The sequence below is a fragment of the Vicugna pacos genome, chromosome 11, assembly GCF_048564905.1.
Source record: "Vicugna pacos chromosome 11, VicPac4, whole genome shotgun sequence".
Lineage (NCBI taxonomy): Eukaryota > Metazoa > Chordata > Mammalia > Artiodactyla > Camelidae > Vicugna > Vicugna pacos.
In genome coordinates, this window is record NC_132997.1 from 4,483,680 (window position 1) to 4,507,908 (window position 24,229).

Consider the following 24,229-nt stretch of genomic DNA (forward strand, 5'->3'; position numbering starts at 1 on the left):
TTCCATGTTATTTAAAATGCCAAATGAAAATTTATAGTTTAAAGTCTCTCTTTGGGATATTTCAGGGGCCTTCTGTAGCATCCCAAACTTAACTGGAGATTAAAAGAATTTTAATTAATTAAATTAATTTTTATTTAATTAATTAGAATTTTATATTTGGGGAGCTTTTTGAAAGATTTCAGAACACTTGGTCAGATAAACATATAGATCACTGTAAAGTAGTACTAATTCATTAACAAGAAAATACGTCAAATGTAAAGGCAGAACAGATCAGCTAAGTGGTATAAGAAGTTTTACAATCTGTTACTGAAGGTGGATTAACATTTTAAGAAAATTTTTTCCTCTTAACAGAGAGAAAAACAATTCTAATCTTGTACCAGCTTACTTGTAAGATTCATTTACGTTGCCCAATTTGTTTCTAAACTTAGCCAATTCTGACCATGTACAAAACTCTTTCCTCGGGGTTCCTTTTCCACAAGCCTTCCACAGCTTTCTATACTTATATTAGTGTGTCCCTTATTTTTCTTCCATTCAGAAGTAACCAGGTTCAGGAGAAAGTCACTATTTTTCATTAACAAAATATAATTCCATTCTTATATCTTCCTTTACATATTTATATTACTTTCCTAGGATACTGAGATCATTCCCTTACTAATAGAGACTATTTCCGTGTGGCACCAACCATATATTAATATTTCTATACACCTTTAGTTTCACTGTAAGAGGAAGTTAAATGTTAAGTAATTCGTATTTCAATGTTATTTTATCTGAAAATGGCATAGCTATTTAATAAAATCTTGTAATTTAACTTAATTTAGCACAACACTAGAATTTAACGATACCAAACATTTAGAGATTATCTTAAGCATACATTTTAAAAATATATTTTAAATATTTACCCAAAGCTCTCATCTCATTTGCATTTAATTTACTTAAAATTTTACCACAGCACATTACTTTTATTTCTTTTCTGACAAATCTGCAACAGATATAACAGGATCTTATTTGACTTTCATTAAACCTAGGTACAGTAAAGGTATTATACATAATATTGAAGACTTTAAAGATGTCTATATTAATTAGAACATACTTAAACTAAACAATATCAAATATTATCTTAATATTGAATATTTTCCAATTCACATGACGCTGAAAGTCAATTTGTTCAGTTTTTATTTTAAAAATACTTAATGTTCAAGCTCTTATATTTTTATGTCAATTAAGCAGAGCTCTTTGACTTTGAATTTTTTTTCTTTAGCAGTAGAAATATCTCACTTCTATAATGTGTACACAGGCTTATAATCAGACAAAAGCTAGAGATCTCATAGCTTCACTTTAAAACTTACTTATAAGATAGGTATAATAATAGTTGGAGTAAGCTGAATTTGCTTGCTCAAATCACTAAGGCTTACTATTTATGAAACAGACAGTTAAAATTTCTTCACAAAGTCTGAAGGACCCGTCAGAGTTCTGAGTTCTAATATGCCAAAAATTTCTTGGCCTTAAGTTTTATTTCGTTGAGCTATTTAGGCTCAGTTCTAGGTCACTGTTTGTTGTATTTATATTTCTGATCTGCAAGACAAAGACACTGACTTCCAGGTCCCCAGATAACTGCTCTGTCACCCAGGCCGTATTTTATCTCCTTAATTGGCATTTTTGTATCAGTGAGAAGAGCTGTAAACAAAGAATTCCATGTTTTAAAACTTTAAGGTTTACTTAATTATGTCTTCCAAAACTTGCATAAGGCATTTAGTAAGGTCTCTTTTCCTTGTGTTATAAGTTAAACCCAGGGTAAACCTGTATTTTTTTATTAGCCACTCAAATTAGTTTTTAGTTTTACATTATATTGGAAGGCTTATGTAACTATATTGGTTTATTTTAATTTGTTCAATTAATATTTTCATAGGGACAGATATGTGCCCAGCCTTATAATACCAAGAAGGGGAAGCGTTTTTCCTCTGAAACATACGTATCCCACAACATAAGCAAAAGTTTTGTATAAAGACCATTTAAATATACCAATTTCACAAACTTTTATCTCAATTTTATTAAATCTTATACCTTTAATTTTTATATTTATTAAGTTTAATCAATAATTCTTATTTCTAGAAGGAGTGCAAGAAACCTTTTTTGTGTGTGTTTGCATTGTATATAATTTTATAGAAGTCTCTAGGATGCCCAAGTTTCAGCCAAAGAGCTTAGGCACTTCTCAGTTTTTAATTTCATTAATTGGTCTGTTATCCCAATTATTGATCAAGTATTTCAGTCTATATATACATATATTTTAAACTGTGGTAAATAAAATGGACTTGTTTGAACTTTAATCTTGGGGGGGAGTAGGCGAACTATTTGGCCCTTTTTTTTTTAACTTTACATTGTGTAGTATCAAAACCTTGTTTGTAAATCCAAAAATGTCCATTTTATTTATTTGATTCAAAATAACCATATAAAAATATTTATCCTTTTGGGATAAGCCACTTATTATTTTTTTGACATTTTTACAATCATTTTTCCAGTTATTCAACCTAATTAACATTAATTATCCTAAATTTTTATTAGCATATCTAGAAACATTTATCGGGAAGGAAAAACACAAATGTAGCTTTTCAAACCAGTTTTATTTTTTTAACTAAGTTCTTAGGTTAACCATTAGATATATTTTTCTACATTTAAAATTGATTTTAATAGACACCAATAAAACAGCTGTTTATAATGAGATCTCTTTAAACTTTCACCAATTAAAAAGTTTTTCCAAATTAAAAAATCCATCATATGGCCATCAAATTATATACAAATATATATATATATATATATATATATATATATATATATATATATATATATAGTGATTTTAAACCAATAAGATGAAGAGGCCCTTCCACATGAGAGTCGGGGTGTTGCCTAAATGAAATTCAAAGGTTTACTCTCCAAAAGCTAAAAGCCTTTGTGGTCCAAGCTGATGCAACAAAGTTTAAGATGACAAAATATCTGAAAATTGGTACAATCAAAGAATTGCTTAGAATCCCAATTTATTTGCGTGGCCACCATATGTACACAATACTTGAAACTTTTGTATGGCGGAGTCCAAGGTTTCCTTTAAAAAATAAACTAAACATACATATACATACATACACACACTTAAAACACACAAAGATAAAACATTTAAATTTCAAGGACACAGGAAGAGAAATCCAAGTTCCCCCTAAAGGGGATTTTGTTTTTATAAGTTCAGAATTCCAAAAAATGCTTTTATCAGGCCTGGTTAGTTATTTTCAGAGTAAGTTTTTTTTTTTCCTTATTCCCAATTAATGTTGTAAGTTTTGTATGTACATAAGCCTGGCTGGGGTAATAGTTGGAGACTGGCAATCTGTCATTTATTTTTCTTTTCTTTTCTTTTCTGTTCTTTATTTTTTTTTTGAAAGTTCTATTCCCCATTGTAAGGTCGGGTTCTCAAAATAAATTTGTTAGTAAGATTTCCCACAGGGACAACTCTGTGGCATGAAGTCTTTGTCTCTACCACTCCTGGAAGACTCTCTGTCACCCGAGAAAGCTGTCACCAGCCAGGAGGATGTTCCGAATTTTGGAGTTGAAAGTTTCCTCATAAGAGTTTTACTTTTATCCTGAAAAATTCAATGGAGGTAACCAAATTGAGGAAAATATTAGACCAGAATCTTACCTAACCACTCAGTCCTGAACCCAGTGTCTTCCAACTTGGACTCACTCGGGATGTCTCCACTGGATGAATATTTTCCTCATATGTTTCCACCAGCCCCACTTTGGACATATCCTTTAGGTGGGTATTTCCTATTTCCTTTCAAACAGGCCCCACACAGTATGTCTCCACTGGGTGGGTAATTCACCTCAGTTTCTTTCAACTGGAGGGCCACGTACCTGGATACACCGCCAGATAAAACTTAGGATCATCAACCAATATGTGAGATCCGAGAACCAGGAGAGACTCACCCAAATTCATCTGGACTCCCCGAGGAGGCGGATGGGCACAAAGGGCCACTGCTGGTACCAAGGCTCCGGTTACTCGGAGAGTTCAGGTGGAGAGAAATCTGCTGTGGTGCTTCATGGTGTCCAAAACTGTTGACTGAAATACATGTGCAGTCTAAAAGTTAAGAGTTATGTTTTATTTGGCGGGAGGACTCGAGCTGAGAGGACAGCCACACAGAACTCTATGAGGGACTGCTCCCAAGAGGTTGAGGAAGAGCTAGGATATATAGGAGCTTTACAACAAAGACCAGGTTGTTGGAACAATAAAAGATTGCTTGTTATCTAAAGAAAGCCAGGTATCTCAAGTTCAAGAATTTAGTACTTTTGTATGTATGAGAGGAAGCAAATATTTGGACTCACTGAATTCATTTTTTAGACAAGCACCTAGCTATCTCGGGCCAGTAGCCTGTCCTTTCTTATTCTGAGTCTGCTCAGACGACACCATTGTGAGTTGCTGTAGCAGCTGGGCTGCAGGCCTGTCCTAGCTGGGGGGTGGTGGCAGCCTTTAATGACTTGGTTTCAGTATTCTTTGTTTACTGTCATGGTTGCAGTATTCTCAATCACATTGTAGTATTTTCGTTCACAGACTGATTATGGATAATCTGCAACCTTGGAAAGCAACCGAGATGGAATTACTGCAGGTACCTTCTGCTTTAATAAGCCGTGTGCAAACATAAACATGGAGGAAGCATGCACTTGGATTTGGTGGTGCAGGGAAGGGTTTCTGCACATTACAGGAGAACGCAATGCAGAAATCCTTAAGTCCACCTTTCTTTACTGTAGTGGTTTCTGAGAACATTTTATGGTAATTAACCAACATTGACAAACGGCACAAATTGCATTTAAGAGCTGGCTGGCTGAAACTTGTGTATTGGACAGGTGGAATTCATAGGCAAGTGGTCAGGTGGATTGGAGAGAGATGGAGCCAAGGCCTGGGCCCAGATTCCAGTTTAAATCGCCATTTCTTCAACCTAGGGCCTTGGAATAGAATTCAAATTCTATTAACCTGTTGGTGAATCTGTGAAATTGGCATGATAATATTCGTTTCATTCTGGGATTGTTGTAAGATCTAAAGAGTATTATAGCACACATGAAGCACTTAACGCACTGGCAGTTAGCAGCGTTCACTGTGTGGGGCCGCCCCGCTTAACATGTGTCAGAGCCGTAAAGGCAGCATTTGTCTGTTGAGGATGCACTTGTAGCCCCTTGGCTAGGTTATGAATTTGGTGATTTCCTTTAATCCTTGTAACTCTATGTGCCATGGACAGTTATTTTCATGGACAGATGAGGAATCTCATGGTAAAAAGACTGTATAATTTGCCCAAAATCAGACCATAATTTTGGGTTCAGTGGCCTCGGTTCAGCATGGGCCCCTGGGCCTTCTCCCCTCTCTGTTCAGCACCAGAGCCAGATATGGAGTCGGCTGTTTCCCTGCCCAGGGTATCAGGCAGGCCGCAAGACACATCTGGCCCTGTGCTGCTTGAGCAAAAACTCCGAGGAGAGACAGTTACAAAAGGGATAAACATAAAAACAGACGACAGCAAATTGTGATCAGCTCTGAGAAGGAAAGGAACACGTCTCGCCGTGCAGAGCTGGGAGCTTTCCCGTCGGGGCTGGTCTGGGGGTGTTCATCTCAGCTAAACAAGTTCTGCTGCTGCACCAAGGCAGGAAGGCAGGGCACGTGTGGCCAGGAAGACAGGGTCTCATTGATCGTACTCATTCCCCATTAAGTGGCAGCTTTCACGGGCACTTACCTAGTAAACAGATGTGGGCCATAATCATCACGCACTTTGCTTGGTAGTTTTATTTGCCCCAGCTTTGAGATGAGGTCATTGAACCCGGGGAGTTTGCTGCATGCCCGTGATTACCTTGCAAATACCCCAACTGTTCTTTCAATCTAGACTGGTGTGGCTGTCATGCCCCAGCCCTGTGAATGGCATCGTGTAGCTTCTCCCAAGTGGCCCAAATGACTGACATTGATATGCTTAATTCGTTGGAAATGGTATGTGGCAATAATAGAAAAAGGTAGTAAGAAATTGTTTGGAAAACTGGAAAAAACCTATTCTTCCCCAGCTGGGGGAGCGTAACCTGTATCATTCACCCTACTCACTGCCTGTCACCTCCTCCCTGCCGACTCCGTGTTCAGAAGCCACTCTGAGCCTTGGGAGAACATTTTTCCTCATGACACTTTTGACTAGGACCCGCGACATCTCTGTCCCTGGTTAACTCTCTCTTCAAAGCCATTTAAATTTTTTGCAGTCTCCTCCACTCAGATGTAAGAATAGCCTCTTTAAACTTCTTGATGCAGCTCCTTAATGAAGATCTTGCGATGGAAACCTAACCAAAACTGGGATGTATGCACAGTGACTGCAACCTCAGCACATTGTGAGTTCATAATCAGAGGGGTGGGTGACTCAGGAAAGGCTTTTTTAAGGTAACAAGGGGAAAGTGAAAGGACGCAGGCTGTTTGAGAAAGAAACATCTCGGTCACAGCCAACAAGACACCTGTGTTCAGGATGGGGTGTGGCGAGTGCAGAGTTCTCACAAATAAAGAAGTGATGTGATGGGAGGGAGGACAGCTGGGTACTTTATTGGGGAGAAAAAAGTGGGCTGAACATTTCCTGGTTGAACAAGAGGATTGTGACATGATGTGCTTGTATTTTGGAGAGAAGGGTTTTGTGGGGACAGGCCTAGGATTACGCTGTCTGGCTGGGGAGTCAGCACAACAGAGAAACACAGAGATCCTGGCAGACCCCAAGGCCCAAGCTGGCGAGAGGCTGCCCGCAAATTGGAGCCCTGGAGGCTGGTTCTGTCCCTTAGCTGGGGACTCAGACCTCGCTTCACAGCCCAGTCCTGTTGATACAAGAATAAAAAGCGTTGGGCATGAGAAGGGCTGTGTCCCACGCTTTCGTTTAGCCCCTGGGATGTGCCCCAACAGATTTTGTTCTTTGACTTCATGCAGTAAAGAATTCAAGAGCAAGCCAGTGTTGAGTAAAGGTATATATATTCAGAGAGATACATTGAAATGCAAGAGAAACGTCACGAGGTGTGGGGGTTTGATGCACAGATTAGAAGTAGGTACACACTCCACAGACAGAGTGTGGGCCTTCTCCAAAGAGGGAAAGAGAGTGGTGACCGCGAGGTGGCGCTGTGTTGCTTGTTTTCTTGGGCTTGGTGGTTTCATATGCTAATAAGTAGAAGGACCAGCCTTAGGGCAAGGGGCTGGGATTTCCTGGGAGTTAGCCTTTTCCCACCCTTTGACCTTTTGTGGCTATCATTGGGACTGCCATGTGCCTGGGGCATGTTATTCACCACGTTACTATTACAATGGGTGTTTACTGAATCTCAAGATCTGCTAGAAGTTAAATCTCTTCATCCTGAGCCTCAAGGCCTTTTGGGGGTTGAATGCTTCACCATTTTGATGTCAATTGCTGTGGCCTTCCTTGAATGGCTGTGCTCTTCCCCCTTCCATCCTGTATCACTGTGATGACACAAAGACAGTAAAGGCTGGGCCCTAACCGTGCTCCTGCATTTAAGGGCGGGAACTGTGGGGTGGGCTTATGATGACTCTGAGTGGTGAGAAGGATGTTTCAGATTTTCTCACGTGAGACATGGGGATCTGCCAGCAGCCTCCCCAGATTTATCTCACGGGCATTATCCCTTGTGTTGTTATGGAAACAACAGGCCAGCCAAGAAACAAGAATCACACAGAGGGTTGGAGTACTGAGATTTATTACGCTGGCAGGCTCAGAGAGGTTTCTTTTCCAAAGCTCTGAGCACCTCCAAGATGTGCACATGAGGTTTTATAGGATTAATTACAAGTATGGGGCTATTAGCCAATAAGGCTCAAACAACAAAAAGCAAGGAATCAGTACACTGAAGCTTATCAATTTGGAACAGATCCCGTTACTGACAATTGTTGTCCTTGGATTTACGTGTTAGCTTATTAGCCCAGTAAACTGACACTAAACTTCAGGTTTACCAGGTAGCTCAGCAAAACTTAGATCAGTAAACCGACACATATCACACTTAGATTTGTGACTTAGCTTGTTAGCCCAGCTGGGGTTTTCCTTCACAGTGTCACTTATCTTTTTTATTTTTCTTTTTATCTTTTATTTAAGTATTTAATCCAAATTTAATATCAGAGTTTTTTGGGAAAGATATTTCTCTTTATCTTTTCTTTGGGGCTCTTTTGGGGAGCAGGTAATTAGATGTATTTATGTGTTAGTGGAAGCCCTGGGGCTTGAACCCAGGACCCCGTGCACGCTAAGCACACGCTCTACCACCCGCCCCATCATCTTTTTGCTTTAGCTGCCAAGAATCTTACAGCTGAATTTCTAGTCGGCCTTTAACACTTGCCCTGACTTCATGTAATCCATTTTTATGAGTTTATCTCCCCCTGGTTTCATTTAAGTATTGAATGTCCATTTTCTCTTCACTCTCCGTTTTGCCTTTTTGTTGTTATGGTTGTTAAGCTGTGTTTAAAAAAATGTTTAAATTCTCTTTTAGCAAGAGTCTGATTGTAAATATATATGTAAACAAACAACACAAATAAATGCTTTTATATATTCTAAGCTGTTTAGTAGTTACATAAAAACCGAATTGAATATTAAAGTGATAACATTTTAAAAATATTTTTTAATTTTTTATAGAGATATAGCTGATTTAAAATATGATATTAGTTTCAGGTGTACAAAAATGCTCCATTTATAGTTACTGTAAAACATTGTCTGTATTCCCTGTGTTGTAAGGTACATCCCTCTAGCGTGTTTACATTACATGTTGCAGTTTGTGTAAGAAAGTTGGGTAACGCAGAGTCTGGTACGTGGCTGTGTCTGACGCAGGTTCACGCTCACCCTGCCTGTCAGAGCTCAGGCCTTCACTCCTTTCTGCAGGGGAGCCAGTGGAGGCAGCTCTCATCAGTGCTGGCACCACCCTCTGAGTGGCAGCGACAGCAGTGACTGTGTGTGGACGTGCAAATTGTTGTTCCAAGAGCTTTATATGCGTTTCTGAATTTAATAATTAAAGCCCTCCTGTGAGGAAACGTTTTAAGTTTTTAATGCATAATGCATTTTATTTTGATATTGATAGATTTCAAATCTCCGGAAAATTTACAGGAGTACTACAGTAAACGCTTAGATACAGTTCACCTTAAAGGGCACTATTTGGCTTTTTGTGTCTGGCTTATTTTAACATAAAATTTCAAGGTTCATCCATATTGTAGCCTGCATCAGTACTTTATTCTTTTTGTTTGATAATATCCTTTTCCATTTTTTTTTGGTTTTAGTCTATTTAAAAATATTTTCATTGAAGTCTAGTCAGTTTATAATGTTGTGTCAGTTTCTTGTGTACAGCACAACACTTCAGTTAAATAGGAACATACCTGCATTCATTTTCATACTGTTTATAAACATAAGATACTATAAGTTATTAAATATATTCCCCTGTGCTATACAGTATAAACTTGCTGTTTATTCTTTACATACTCAGTATCTGCAAATCTTGAACTCCCAATTTATTCCTTCCCACACCCTCCCCCCTCTGGTAACCATAGTTTGGTTTCTGTGATTCTGTGTCTGTTTCTGTTCTGTAGATAAATTTATCTTATTGTTTCTTTTTTTTTTTTTTTAGATTCCACATGTGAGCAATCTCATATGGTATTTTCCTTTCTCTTTCTGGCTTATTTCACTTAGAATGACATTCTCCATGTCCATTGATGTTGCTGCAAATGGCATTATTTTATTATTATTTTATGGCTGAATAGTAGTCTATTGGACAAATATGCTACAACCTCTTTATCCAGCCATCTGTCAGTGGACATTTTGGTTGTTTCCATGTCTTGCTATTGTAAATAGTGCTGCTGTGAAGATTGGGGTGTAGGTGTCTTTTTGAATTAGGGTTCCTTCTAGATATATGCCCAGGAGTGGGATTGCTGGGTCACCTGGGAGGTCAAGGTTTTGTCTTTTGATGAACCTCTATACATTTTTCCACAATGGCTCCACCAAACTGCATTCCCACCACAGTGTAGGAGGGTTCCCAATTTTCCGCAGCCTCTCCAGTATTTATTGTCTGTGAACTTCTGAATGATGGCTATTCTGACTAGTGAGAGGTGATACTTGATAGCAGTTTTGATTTGCATTTCTCTGATAAAGATATTGAACATTTTTTCATGTGCCTACTGGCCATTTGTGCGTCTTCATTGGAGAAATGTTTCTTTAGGACTCCTGCTAATTTTTGAATTGAATTGTTTGTTATTCTTTCTTATTAAGTGTAAAAGCTGTTTACATATTCTGGGAATTAAGCCCCTAGCCGTTTCATTTATTGCAAATATTTTCTCCCATTCCATAGGTTGGTTGTCTTTTTGTTTTGCTTACTGCTTTCTTAGCTGTGTAAAAGTTTGTAAGTTTAATTCGATCCCTCTTGTATATTTTTGGTTGTTTTTCTATTGCTTGAGTAGACTGCTCTAGGAAAACATTGCTGAGATGTATGTCAGATGTTTTGCCTATGGTTGTTTCTAAGAGGTTTATAGTGTCTTGTCTACATGTTTAATTCTTTAACACATTTTGAATTCATTTTTGTGTATGCTGTGAGGGAGTAGTCTAACTTCAATGATTTACATGCAGCTGTGCAGTTTTCCCTGCACCATTTGCTGAAGAGGCTGTCTTTACTCCATTGTATGTTCTCACCTCCTTTGTCAAAGTTTCAATGACCAAAAGTTTGTGGGCCTATTCTTGGTAAATTTGTTTATCCGTTCATTGATGGATGGATATTGTTAGTAACTTTTGGCTACTCTGAATGATACTGCTATGAATATTGATGTGAAATTTTTTATGAGAATATGTTTTCATTCTTTTGGCTGTACAATTGGCCCTCCATATCTGTAGTTTCCACTACATGGATCCAGATGGCTGATTGTAAAGGGACTCGAACATCCTTGGATTATGGTATCCAGGGTGTGGGGTTCCTGAAACCAACCCCCCAAGGATACTGAAGGATGACTCTTTATGTAGGAGTGGAATTGCTGAGCCATATAACTCTAAGCTTTTGAGGAAATACCAGACTTCTCCAAAGAAGCTGCACCATTGTCCCTTTCCCCTGGCCGCATATGAGGTTTCTCTGCCTCCTGAATTTGTTATTGTCCATGATTTGGTAATAACCATCCTAGTGGGTGTAAAATGAGATCTCATTTTGATTTTGATTTGGCTTGTGATGCTGAGCATCTTTTCATATGCTTATTGGCCATTTGTATATGTATCTAAATTCGTGGTAAATTTAAAAATTGGGTCTATTTTATTGTATTGTTCAGTTGTAAGCATTCATTATATATCCTGGATGCTACTCTCTTATTAGATACATGCTTTGCAAAATTTTTCTTCCATTCTGCACATTGTCTTTCACTATATTTTTTTAAACATTAAAACAATTTCTTTACAGGGGATGTAGTTAGATGTAATGATTTATTTTATTTTTCTTGCTAAGCACGCACTCTCTGACTTGAGACACCCTTTTCCCCCGTCATTTCACTTTCTTGATGATATCCTTTGTAAGAAAAAGGTTTTAATTTTGATGAAGTCCAGTTTATCTGCTTTTTTCTTCTATCAATTGTGCTCTCGGTATTGTATCCAGGAAACCAAAGCCTAACCTAGGACCACAAAGATTTATACTGTGTCTTCTTTTAGAAATTTTATAGGTTTAATTTTTACATTTCTGTCTGTGATCTATTTTGTTTTAATTTTTATTTGTTATATAAAATATGGGCGTTCAGATTCCAGATTGATTCTTTTGCCTGCAGATACCCAGCTGTCCCTGCACCATTTATTGAATAGACTATTCTTTCAATGGGGTGTTTTTGGCCCCCTAGTGGAAAACTGTAAGTGTAAGTTTTTCCCCCTGGGTTTTTATTGTGTCTCATAGATTTATTTATCCAAACTTATGCCAGTATCATACTGACATATTACTATAGAATTTTAGTACCCTTCAAAGTGAGTCCCCCAACTTTACTCTTCTTTTGCAAGGTTGTTTTGGCTATCCTGGGCCCCTTGCACGTCCATATGAATTTTGGGATCAGTTTTTCAATTTTTGCAAAGAAGTCAGCTGGAATTTTGCTAGGGATTCCACTGTATATGTAGATCATTTTGAGGAGTCTTAACATTTTTAATAATATTGTCTATCATTCCATGAAAATGGGATGTCTTCCATATATGTAGATCTTTTAAAATTTATTTTGGTGATACTTCAAAAAGTTCAATGTACAAATCTTGTAAATTTTTGTTAAATGTATCTCTCATTTTATTTTTAATGCTGCTGTAATTGGAAATGCTGAGTTTCTTATGGGTGGGACTATATATCAATCTTCTTATTTCTAGAAGTCCTTAACAGCAAATACCCTAGGTATATATTTGCTACATAAATCTATCCACAACTATTCCCCGCCCCGTGTTATAAGAAACCAAGACCCAAGTTAAGCTACCTGAACACCTATGTGGAAATGTGAAATGAGACCCTTGGGTGGGGCTTTGTGCAGATGATACTGGAGCTTATTCAGAATGGCTTCATCGTAATTCCTTTTAAACAACCCTTTCGGTGTATTTAGTCAGATATATTAAGAACATGCCCTATTGATGTGCGGAGTAGCTAAGACTATGATTTTCAAATAATTTCTAGTGAGAGTATTGATCTTGAAACCTAATTTGCATCAATCATTGAAGATTTAAGTTTCAGGAGCTTTGACTAAAGAACACCTGTCTTTAATCAATAATGACAACTAAATGCTCAAGCAACATGTAAGAGCTTGAGCAAACTGCCCCCGCCCCGTAGTGCTGGGTGGCTGCAGCTGCAACTGGAGTCAGCGCTTACCTCTCCCAGTACGCTTGTGCTGATCTGTTCAAAGGGGATCGTCCAACAGTTTGTCAGTAGTCTGTTGGACAATGTCATAAAACATTGATTGAAGGTTGCTGGAATGCAATATATTCTTATTAATATTAATTAAGCACATATTGAGTGCTTATTGTATGATGGAATTGTCCCTCAGCCTCACATGAATATTATTTCTCATAAAACCTCACATATTTCCTTGTTATTCTCACTTTACAGATAAGGAGACTGACAATTAGGTCTCTCTTTTGGGGGGAGCTCATCATCACTGATGGGAAGTTATAAGGAAAAAGATATTGATTCATCATGAGAAAACATTTTTCTGAGGGTCAGCAAAGAAGAAGATGAACACTGAAGAAAATGATCATTGTTCTAGTGAGACAAGCCCTGGGTTGTGCGGAGTCAGCATCCCTGTCCTAGACAAGGCACGTGTAGAGCTGCGTAGTGGGTGAGGCGGCGCGGCCGCGCAGGGAACGCGGATGCTGGGGCCTTAGGCTGTGCTCAAGCCCGGTGGGGCTTTCTCCTAAAGGCAGTGGACCATCATTGACAGATTTTAAGTAGGAGAGTGGGGTGATCTCGTAGTTCACTTTTGTCTTGTAGAATGCTTAGAAACATTTAGAAGGCTTGGCAGGAGGTGATGTGATGAGTCAGAGTAGGGTGGCTGCGAGGTGTAGCAGTGTTCAAGTTTCAAGTTGTTTTCAGGCCCAGGCTTGTGGCTCAGTAGCCGTGTCAGTTTGAATGACGCACGCAAGGAAGTGAAACAATTTATCTAATCAATTGAAGCAGTGATGTACCCAATTCCCAGGACTGTTGTGGAGATCCAGTGAGATAAAGTTTGCAGTGTGCAGCGTGGTCCCCAGCACAGAGTCAGGGCTGAGTGAGTGTCAGTGAGTATCTGGTAGCTCAGGTGTGGGTGGTGGGATTCGGTGACTGAGGATATCTGGGCCCTGAAAGAGGGGTCCATTCACATCTGTGAGTGATGGGCCTGAGTTGGGAGAGGCATGGAGACCTTACCCCCCGACCAGAGGCCCTGGGCAGGACGGCTATGGGAGGAGCACGATGAAGTCAGCTCTTTGCAGGTGGAGTTAGAGGTGTCCTTGTGACATCTACGTGCAGTGTCACGAGCTGAAAGAGGAGGTCTGGGCCCAGGCTGTGCATTTTCCCATAAAGTCAACTCCTGAGGATGCCGAAGTATTGATCACTGAACGGAAGTCATACTTTACAGGACAAATGAATATTAGTATCAGCTCTGTCATCAAAGCTCACGTCTATTTATTCATCACTCAGTTTGCTAATTGGGTACTTACAGAGCTCACTTCACCGTCCTCCCGTGGGCTCAGGCTCCACAGAAAAGAGCTGGTGTGTCTCCCTCTTTTCCAGAAGAAGACACATTTAGCTTGTAGCCTTCTGTACTTTGCCAGACTTAGGATATTAGTTTGTTGGTTTAATTGTTTTTTCTGTTGGCCATGTCCTGACAGGAGAGTAATTTTACCTCATGGTCATGTTTCAATTAGCTGTTACTGAGAAGTGCTGATCTGATACATAGTGTATGTATTATATTAAATTTGTAGAGTAGTTATCATTTTTCTGTCTTTGCCCTTTAATTTTGTTTGCCCCTTCAGTGTTCTATCCTTTTTGGGGCCTTATATTTTTTTAATTAAAAAATGTCTGTTAACAGTTAAGAAAACAAAAGCAAAGAAAAAATGCACATGAGAGCTTAATTTAGAAAATGTCTAGTGTGTTTTCTATCTCGGCAATGGAGGGTTCTAGAAACTCGTGAAAAGTTTCATTACACAAGTTCCTTAAAATGCTGGTTAAGAAATAAAACCTTCCTTCCTCATCTTTCAAGCTGCACAACTAATTGTCAAGAAAGTGAGGGGAAATTCTCAGAAGCCAAGAAAAACGAGAAAGCAGGGTTTCTGGGAGATATGCGAGCCTTAGAATCCCTCGGGTATTGGTTCGCTCCTGAACTGATTTTCAGTTGCCTTGACAGGAGGGCAGGATGTGAGCCCCAGGCCTCTCACACTAGGAGTTGGATGGGGGTTCATATTATGGGCCAAGCCCATCCTGAGAATCTTGGTTTACTAAAGGGTGAAAGGGGAAAAAAAAATTCCTCAAGACAAGAAAGTAAGGAAAGTCAATTTTGTTGGAAGAGGGGAAAAATAACAAATCCAAAGTAAGGATATAGTTTAAAGCTGTTCTGGCATGAGAGTGACCACAAACTCCTGGCAGAAAAGCACAGCTACTCCTTGATTGATAAGTTGAGTTTTGAATGAATCAGTGAACAGCCATTCCGAAAACGGCCTCCAGAGTCTTGTGGATCAAGATACTGGACAGCAAACACCTCTCTTCCAAGGTCTCATTCAAATAACCAGAATGGTTTTAAAGGAAAGAAGCCATAATCATAGTTCTATTTATTGACATTACTATATGCTAAGAATTCAGAGGTGACTATGTAGTTTTCTCCTCTTTTATGGACCTTACTTTCTCTTTGGGGAGACAAAATGGCATAGTTGGGTATCTTGGTGGAGGGAGGTGTTAGTCTGTTGCAATTAGCCAGGAGAGGAGATTAAGAAAACAGTGAAGGGTGGGTGAACATTTTAGCAGAGGACAGTCTTGTTCACTTGGCTTTTAATTACAGGCTCAATGAGCTGTCCCTGGAGGGAATAGATCTTACGGAGGATGGACTTAGCTCAGGCCTCTTTGGAATGGACAAGTGAACCTGGAGTAAGACAGTCAAATCTGTGCAGACATTAAAGTTCACTTGAACGTGCTCCATCCCTGAGCCAAAGATAGGACAAATATGCAGCACTTCTTGAGGACAGAGGAGTGGTTTTTAAGGTTCTTCAAGAATGAATCTCAGGGAACCGAGATGGCCAGTTGTCAAACTGAGACTTTGCTCTTTGGACGGTGTACCCATCAAGGGTATTGGCCTTTTATATGTTTCCATTTGTCTTTAATACATGTCTGTTGATGAGGACGTGGGCACAGGTGTTTGACACCTTGTCGAGGCGATTTTGGATACCTGCCTAGAAGCACGGGCACAGTTGCCGCTGCGTCATACATCTTGCAGCCCATCCCTTTCCCCAGCTCCGTAATCACGGCAGAGTGGTTCCTTGTTGACCTGTCCATCTCCTCTGTGACATCATAACCCATGAAAAGACCGGAGCATATTAACTTGGCTTTGTTAAAGTCAAAGGTACAGATCAAATATGGAGTCAGATTTGTTCTTTCCTATTTCAGTAGTGCCATGGAGAAGGCAGTTTGGGCAGCTTTTTGTAGTGTCCTGGAGGCTTTCTCTCTCAGCTTCTGGGCGCCTCTGTTGAAAACCCTTCATAGCTGTCTGGCCTGCTGGAAAAGCACTCTGCCTGTTTTACCCTGAAGATGTGTTCTGTTTATAAACTCATCTCTACTCCTTGGAAAACAACTCAAGAAAAACTCAGTTGGTTTTTCACCAGCCATGGGCAGGGGTGAGATAAACCGTGTTATTATTTCATAAAATAATAGTAATAATAGTAATATTAATAGTAGTAGCAGTAGTAGTAGTAATAATAATAATAATAATTATTATATTAAAAGAATTCTTAAAACACGACTGCACATTGGAGAGAGTCAATAAATGCTTTCTGGCTTAAATCAAAAGTGATGACTCAGTGATTCCATGGCTGCTGTATTTGCTATGCTAGTTACTCCTTTGTTCCATTACACATTTTTTTTTAACTGAAAAAGAAATACAAGCAAATGGTTAAAAAAAACTCAAACAGAGCACAAAAATACACAAGTGAAAGAAGTTTTCCCTAATCTTCTGTTCTTTCAGCCCTCTCTGGAGATGCCACTGTTTGCTATCCTTTGGGTGCTGTTCCAGATATGTTTTGCACATTCCCACATATGTATGTAAATTCCTTTAAAATTTTAGTTATTTTTAACTTAAACGGATTTAAATCCTCAAGTGGCTTCTGGCCGGGTAATAGAACAGAACAAATCTGACTCCATATTAGATCTGTTCCTTTGAATTTAACCCTATGCTCTGTCTCCTAGGCTTCATCTTGCTTGTAATCAATGTTGCCTGGAGCCTGAAATAAACAGGAGATCCTATTCTGAAGCCTCTGACCTTTAAGGATATTTAACACTTTTTCATTCATTAAAAGATAGCAAATTACAGAATAGAAAATAACGTTTGTTTAGTTGGAGGTTTGCAGGGATCTGACCCACGCAGATAGCTGCAAGAAGAAAGGATTCTAACAAGAAGGAATTCCTACACTAAGAAGTTTGCAACAACCAAGCACACAGGAAAGGAGCCTGAATTGTGACTTGGGGAGATGGTTTTCCAGGACATTAGTTTGCCATCTAGGTCTACAGAAACTTGCTATTCCGTGCCCCAACATCTGGTCTCTCAACTTATTGTCCTGTCCTGCACTGAGGAGAAAGAATTTCGACTTGGTAACACTCCTATCTACCTAGAAAGCTGGGCACTGGAGCTGAGTGTTATGGAAACAGGCCAGCCAAGAAAAGCACCAATCGGGGTGTTGGGTGTACTCAGAAGTATTATGCCGGTGGGCTCAGAGGGGCTCCTGCTCCGAAGTTCTGAGCATCTCCAAGACGTGCACATGAGGTTTTAAAGGCTTAATTACAAGTAAGGGGGAATTAGCCAATAAGGCTCAAAGAACAAAAAGCAAGGAATCAGTACACTGGAGCTTATCAATTTGTAGTAGATCACATTACTGACACTTTTTGAGCTTGGAATTACGAGTTAGGTTGTTAGCCCAATAAACTGACACTAAACTTCAGATATATGAGATAGCCCAGCAGAATTTAGATCAGTAAACCGACACTAATCACACTTAGATTTGTGACTTAGCTTGTTAGCCCAGCTGGACTTTTCCTTCACATGAGGACAGCTCTCCCACACCCAGGGAACTACTGTGAGCCCTTGATGTTTCCACTAGGGTTGGGTATGGTTTACCCAGGAGGGATGGGGACTATGCACCAACACTCAGGCAGTCTGCTCTGTCTGGGGCTCTGATCTTGTACCATCCCGCTCCCCGCCAGCCCAACACCTGGGACAGTGGAGCTAAGGCAGTGATCCTGCCTGCCTGTTTCCCAGCGTGTAAAAGGGGATTATGTACCTTTCCCAAGGTAGTTCTGAACGACAACACCTGCGGGTGCTTGGTTCTCAGAGCAAGAGAAAACCCAGGTCCGCGTGGGGGCAATGGGTGTGATCCCCATAGGGTTTCTGCAGAAGCATCCGATGGAGGGCTGGATCAGGGAGGTAAAACTTGAGCTGCGGGACTTGAAGGGTTACAGAAGGGTACAGAGGCAGGTCTGCCGCCTAGGGGTGCCCCAGAGGTAAAGCTTTTTCTCTCCAACTCCGCTAAGACCCTCCCCTCTCCAGATCCCTCCCTACTCTCTGCTCATCGTGTCCATCTGTATCTCTCCAATTTTCCCGTCCTCTCCACCCGCTCCCATCTTCTCCCTCCCTCCCTGTCCCACCTTCTCTCACAGAACCCAGAGAGGATCGCTGGCCCTCCTGCGCATGCGCAGTCAGTGCCAAGTGGTCCGCTGGTTGGAAGCTCCATATCCTAGCCGGGGATCGGGCCCAAAGTTTTCTCAACTCTGTCGCCCGGTAGGCCTTTGGTTCCTGTCTGGGGCCGGGGCCTCTGGCTGTGGAAGTGCAAGGTGGGGGGCTCCCGGAAAAGTGCTCAGGCGGTTGCGGGAGGGCGGTCCGCCTGTCACAGTCCCCAAGGGCGCCAGTCAGCCCGTGTTCAGATGAATTGCTCAGGCCAGACCCCTCTACCCGCGCCACCTGCCCCGGCGCCCCGGCCACAGCTGCCAAGGGCCAGGTGTGCACCTGCCACCTCTCACCCAGCCGGGATCCCCTCAGTCCGCGGCTGGCGTCCCCTTCCCCTCTCCCGCCCGCGAGTCCTCTCCTCCCTGGCTTCCTCTCCTTGGCCGCCGGCCCGTTCACGCCCCTGGGAGGGCTGTGTCCGGGCGGGCGGGGACTGCGGACTCTGACGGGGCGGGGGGCTGGGGCTGGGGCTGGGGCTGGCCTCCGAGCAGGGCTGCAGCCCCCGTCCCTCCCCTTTCCCTCCCCCCCGGGGCAGCCCTCCTCTCCCTTTCCGGCTCCCGGAGGACCAGCTCAGTGGCGCGGGCACTGCTCCCTGGGCTGAGAGCCTCAGGCTGTAACGCCCTGCTTCTCCAGTTGGAGTCGGGAAAAGGGAGCCTCAGTGCTGAGCGAGCTTCTGTCTCCTCCCTCAGTTTTTCTGCTGCAGGTAAGTACCTTGAACACTTTCAGGTGTTATCATGGCTGTGCTTGTTGATGTCACGTGTTTTTATAGTGAGAGTGATTACAGTGGTGAAAGCAGGGCTTGGTTCTGTTAAAAATGAGCTGAAGGCATGAGGCTGTGACATCCTCCTTCCTTCCCTCTCCCAGGGTGAAAGGAGTGATCCTCGATTTTAAAAAGATAGTTACAGTCCCTAACTAGCCCAGCCCAGCTAGTGTGTGTTAAGAGGAACAGCACCACCAGAGGCCTTGGAGACCCAGGGATATTGCAGTCCTAAAGAGCTCCTGGCACTGTTTGGTTTGTTTTGGTTTTTTGTTTTTCTTAAATTGTGTGATAGACTAGTGGTATAAACAGAAAAATAATTGTCAAGAAATATTTCTTCATGTAACAGTGTTATTGTGATATAGTTCACACACCATGAATTCCATCCATTTAAATGGTACAATTCCGCAGCTTTTAGCATATTCACAGTGGTGCAACCATTATTATTCCAGAACGTTTTTATCCCTTCAGAAAGAGCAGTGGAAATTAATGACCTATCCACCCCTCCCCAGTGGTGGTTCTAAAGAAATTTCTTGGCTATTCTTGACCATAAATTCACTTGTTACATTCCAAGAAAAATCTGGTAGGAATTCTAATCAGAATTGCAATGAATCTGTCTATCAAAACAGGAAGAATTAATGTCTTTAAGGCATAAACTTCTTCTACCCATGAATATATCTCGGACCCTATCTTTTCCTCTGTCCAGAGCCGGGCTCATGGGAAGTCCTCACTACTTGTTGGGTTTGTGAATGATGAGATTCTACACATCGTTAGTTGCAGCTGTAGCCTTTCACAGAAGAGAAAAGTAACCTCAGTGAAGCAAGTGACTCTCTGATGGTCAGAAAGAGTGACAGCCAGTGCTGGAGTGACCCAGTGGACTTGGTGCTTGCAACCAGAATTCTCCACCACCTACAGCTAAGGGGATTAGAGTATTCTTTTACTTTTTCTTAATGGCGTTGCTTTTATTTTTACTTATTTTTTTAAATTATTTTTTATTTAAGTGTAGTCAATTTACAATGTTAGTTTCAGGTGTACAGCAGAGATTCAGTTATAAACATATGCATATGTATATACATATGTTTTAGATTGTTTTTAGTATAACTCATTACAAGAAATTGAATATATTTCCCTGTGTTATATAGCAGGTCCTTGTCATTTATTTTATATTTACTAATTTGTATCTGTTAATCCCCCCTTTCCTGCCTGCTAAACACAGTTTGCTTTCTATGTCCATGAGTCCATTTCTAGGAGCACCGTTTTTCCTAGTAATATATGTTCTTTGGCTGCTTTCGGTTTCAGTAATTCCATCTTATCGGTGGGCGCTTTTCTTCTGGTAGCCTTTATGTGGTTTGCACACGTGGTAATAGAGATCTGTAATTGGGAGAACTCCAGGCCTCGTGTAGTCCCTGGTACAGAGTGTCCACAGAATTGATGGTTGGACTGGGAAAAAGCACAGTAAATGCTGGAATTTCCACTATGGTTGAGAATTCCAGGTTTCAATAACCTGTTTAGACAACCTTAATATTGGCTGCACCCATACTGGGTAATTGGTGGAAATTCATGGTATGGTGGTGTAGAGACGGGGCCTTATATGCTTCTTCTCTTTCTATTTTCTAACACTCATTCTCCTGGGCCTTCCAGATCCTCCCCTAGAAGTGCCCAGGGCTGGCTTGGTGCCGCGCTGAGGCAATATTTGTTAATAACGCCCTTTCCTCTTCTCCTCTGAGCCTCCGTTTCTTCCTGTGCACAATGAGGGCTTAGACTAGATAAGTACTTTTCAGTTTCTTTTAAAGCCATGTTTCCTTTGAGAAACAGAAAATGCAAATTTCTCCTATCAACCCAACCCTTTAGATTTTGATAAATCCTCTAAGGAGTTACATAGCTCTTTGTGAAAAATTGATGTGAGTTTGATTCCAGGTGACACAGAAAAGACTCTTCAGGGATTTATTGCAGGGAGAGGGCAGGAAAGGGGCAGTATGTGACACTTTCTAGTGTGAGCACTCGAGCAGGGACTTGGATTTAAATACGGTGTCTGATGTGGCCTCTCTCTAATCTTGTAAAATGTGATAAACTTTTCTACCTCAGTTTCTTGATGGGTCAAGTTGGGGTGATAATATTTTAAGGCTTCTGTGAAACATTATACACATAAGACATTTGTGTCTCGTTAGAAACAAGATCTGCTAGGGATTCAGGGATTTGTTTAAAAAAAACTTCTTGTCCATAGCACTCTGTCTGTGTGTATTTTGAAGTTCCTGGAGGGTGAGGGTGAGTCTAAAGTCCATCGTGGGACAGGTGGCCCCTATTTCTCCATGCCCCAGTTTACCCGCTACTCCCCAGTCCTCTTCCTCAGTCCAGGATGAAGTTCCCTAGTAGATTTACACAGAGGTCTTGTGGAAATGGCTCTTCATTTTATTGTTTCACCAAGAAGGGCTGCCATCATGATCTCTGTGGTCAGGTTTTGAAGGGCTGCCATCATGATATCTGGTAAGAATTCTATGCAATTGGGAGTTTCAATTTAATGAAAAGAAAAAAATTACAAATAGAAAATTAGAACAAGGGTGGTGACAGGGGCTCTTTTAAGTGGACACCATTAGCTTTGTTAGCTTCAGGTGCTGCGGCCTGTTGCCACGAGGACCCATCCTCTTGCTCTGAAGTTGGAGAGACTAGTGGGTTCAGTGGGAATGTTAACTGAGTGTATCTCATGGGCTGGGCATTGTCCTATTTGTACTGTGTGTTCCTTATTTGAGACAGTGAGCTCACCTAACCTCAATGACCTCTTTAAAATATTAGACTTTTTATTTTGAGATGTAATGTAGATTCCCATGTGGTAGTAAGAGATTATATGGAGAGGGCATGTGGACACTTTGCCCAGTTTTCTTAATGGTTCCATCTTGCAGTGTTGGGGTACAATTAATTACTGACTCACTAACAATTTGAGGTTTGTGTTATTGCCGTTATTTCTATTCATGATTAAACTGGGGCTTAGAGAAGCACACAGGCCTGCCCAGGTCACCCACATTGTTAGTGCAGAGTCGGGTGAACATGGGCTTGGGATTTCCAGGCAGTACCATTATGATGGCTTGTGGCAGGGAGCAGCATTCACTTTGAATGTTTATTCATTCATTCAACAAACATTTATTGAGTAATCTCTGTGGGTCAGATGCTTTCTTAGGGTTATCTGATTCTTCAGCAGTATTGAGAATCAGGTAATATTAATATTTTTAATCTGAGAAAATTAGCTCTGTGAGTTTATAACCCACCCAAAGGAAGTATAGCTCATAAAGGAGGGATAGAACATTTGAACAGTCACCTCCTTTTATGCAGGTGGTACCCTAGGCATTTTACATTTGAACACATCTGTAATCCAGATATATTCTTCTAAGGCAAAGATTTTTTTTTAAATGAAGTATAGTCAAGTTTACAATGTTATGTCAATTGCAAGGTGCTTTTAGACTTTTGAATTAAAAAATACATTTTCAGCTGGGTAATTAGGTGTATTTATTTGTTTCATTTTTAAAATGAGGTACTGGGGTTTGAACCCAGGACGTCATACATGCTAAGCATGTGCTCTACCACTGAACTGTACACTCTTCCCCAAGGCAAGTTTTCTTATCCATTATTATGAAGCTTAAGGGTTCAAATAAATTGGATAGAAATCCAGATCTTTTGATACTACTGTGGTCCTTTTCTTTATATTCTGCTGAAGGGGGTTGGGGAAAGCATTTCCTTTGTTCATTTCTTTATTCAGCATTTTTGAGCAGTGACTTTGCATCAGGGCCTTGCTAGGTGCTTGGAAATATAAAATAAGAAGTGACCCTTCTCTGCAGAGGCAGGAAGCCTAGGCCAAAAGCTGGGTAATGTGATCCGAGCTACAGTGGCCATGTGCAGACTCTGAGGACAAACTGTACCGTTGGATTTGCTTTGGCTTCCCTTGCTTTCTGGCTGGTACACACCAGGTCACCGCAACCCAGATGGGCCCGTAGCACACAGCAGATTATGTACCTCGATCTCCTCTCCCCTCTCGGCAGGGCCTGCAACATGAGCATCCCTGACTACGTGCAGTGTGCTGAGGACCACCAGACTCGTCCCGTTGTGGTCCAATCCATAGAGATCATCTCAGAGGAGAATTTCTTTTGCATCTATCAGCTACTCACCTTGGTGAGCCATATCAGCCCATGCGGCTCACAGTGGACACACTGTATGCACTACAGGCACCACTATGTGCCCGACAATGGGTGGAGCATCTTCCAGACCCACCGCAAGGTCGTGGGCCTTGTCACCATTACCGACTGTCTCTCTGCCAAGGCCTTTGAGAAGCTGCACGTGCAGAGGGGCTGTATGGCACCTCGTTCAATGACTCTTAGCTTTTGTCTTTGTGCAGCATGGGGAGGTAGCCGAGCAGCCGCGCACCGAAGTTGCCCTCAAACTAAGAGGACTGCAGGGTGGTGGAGAAGAGGATCGAGGACTTCACTGACTCACTCGTCATCTTGCTCAAGTCCAAGTGGCTGGATGGTGGCCCCAAGATATCTGGGGACAAGATCCCCCTCCTCTGCATCCCGTTTGAGAAGGAGGAATTCATGAGACTGAACACAGAGAGCAGGTAAGTTTACCTGGAGGCCAGCCCACCCTGGCTGTGTGCCGGATTGCTTCCCTACATCCAGAAAGGGATCAGCACGGAAGAAGTCTGTCTTGTAGCCAAGGGGAGGGGAGGTGCAGCCCGCCGCTTTACAGATATTTCAAAGAGAATCCGCCTTTGTTTCAGAGAGATCCTTTTAGGGTTAGTGTGGACCCTTACTCCCGCTTTACAGCCAGGAACATGGTGGGAACCCTGGAGTTGCTGTCCAAGAAAGTAGCCAAAGCCACGGATGCTAGGAGCACTGGGGAGGAGGCTGGACTGAGCTGAGATGTGCTGTAGGTCAAATGCACATTAGACGCTGAGGCTTGTCTAGTAAAAGTACATAAACTATCCCTTTACTTCCTATATTGATTACATGTCAAAATGATAGTATTTAACATACAGTAGATTAAGTAAG

The 24,229-nt window shown here is 41.3% G+C and overlaps 1 long non-coding RNA gene across 1 annotated transcript in view; it reads left to right on the top strand.

Annotated features, from left to right (window-relative positions):
* The first annotated feature begins 23,616 nt into the window (after positions 1–23,616).
* LOC140699581 (uncharacterized) overlaps positions 23,617–24,229 on the top strand; it is a 31,055-nt gene continuing 30,442 nt past the window's right edge. Inside the window, exon 1 of the long non-coding RNA XR_012077784.1 lies at positions 23,617–23,796. This is a non-coding gene — a long non-coding RNA (uncharacterized lncRNA). The remainder of the gene's footprint in view (positions 23,797–24,229) is intronic.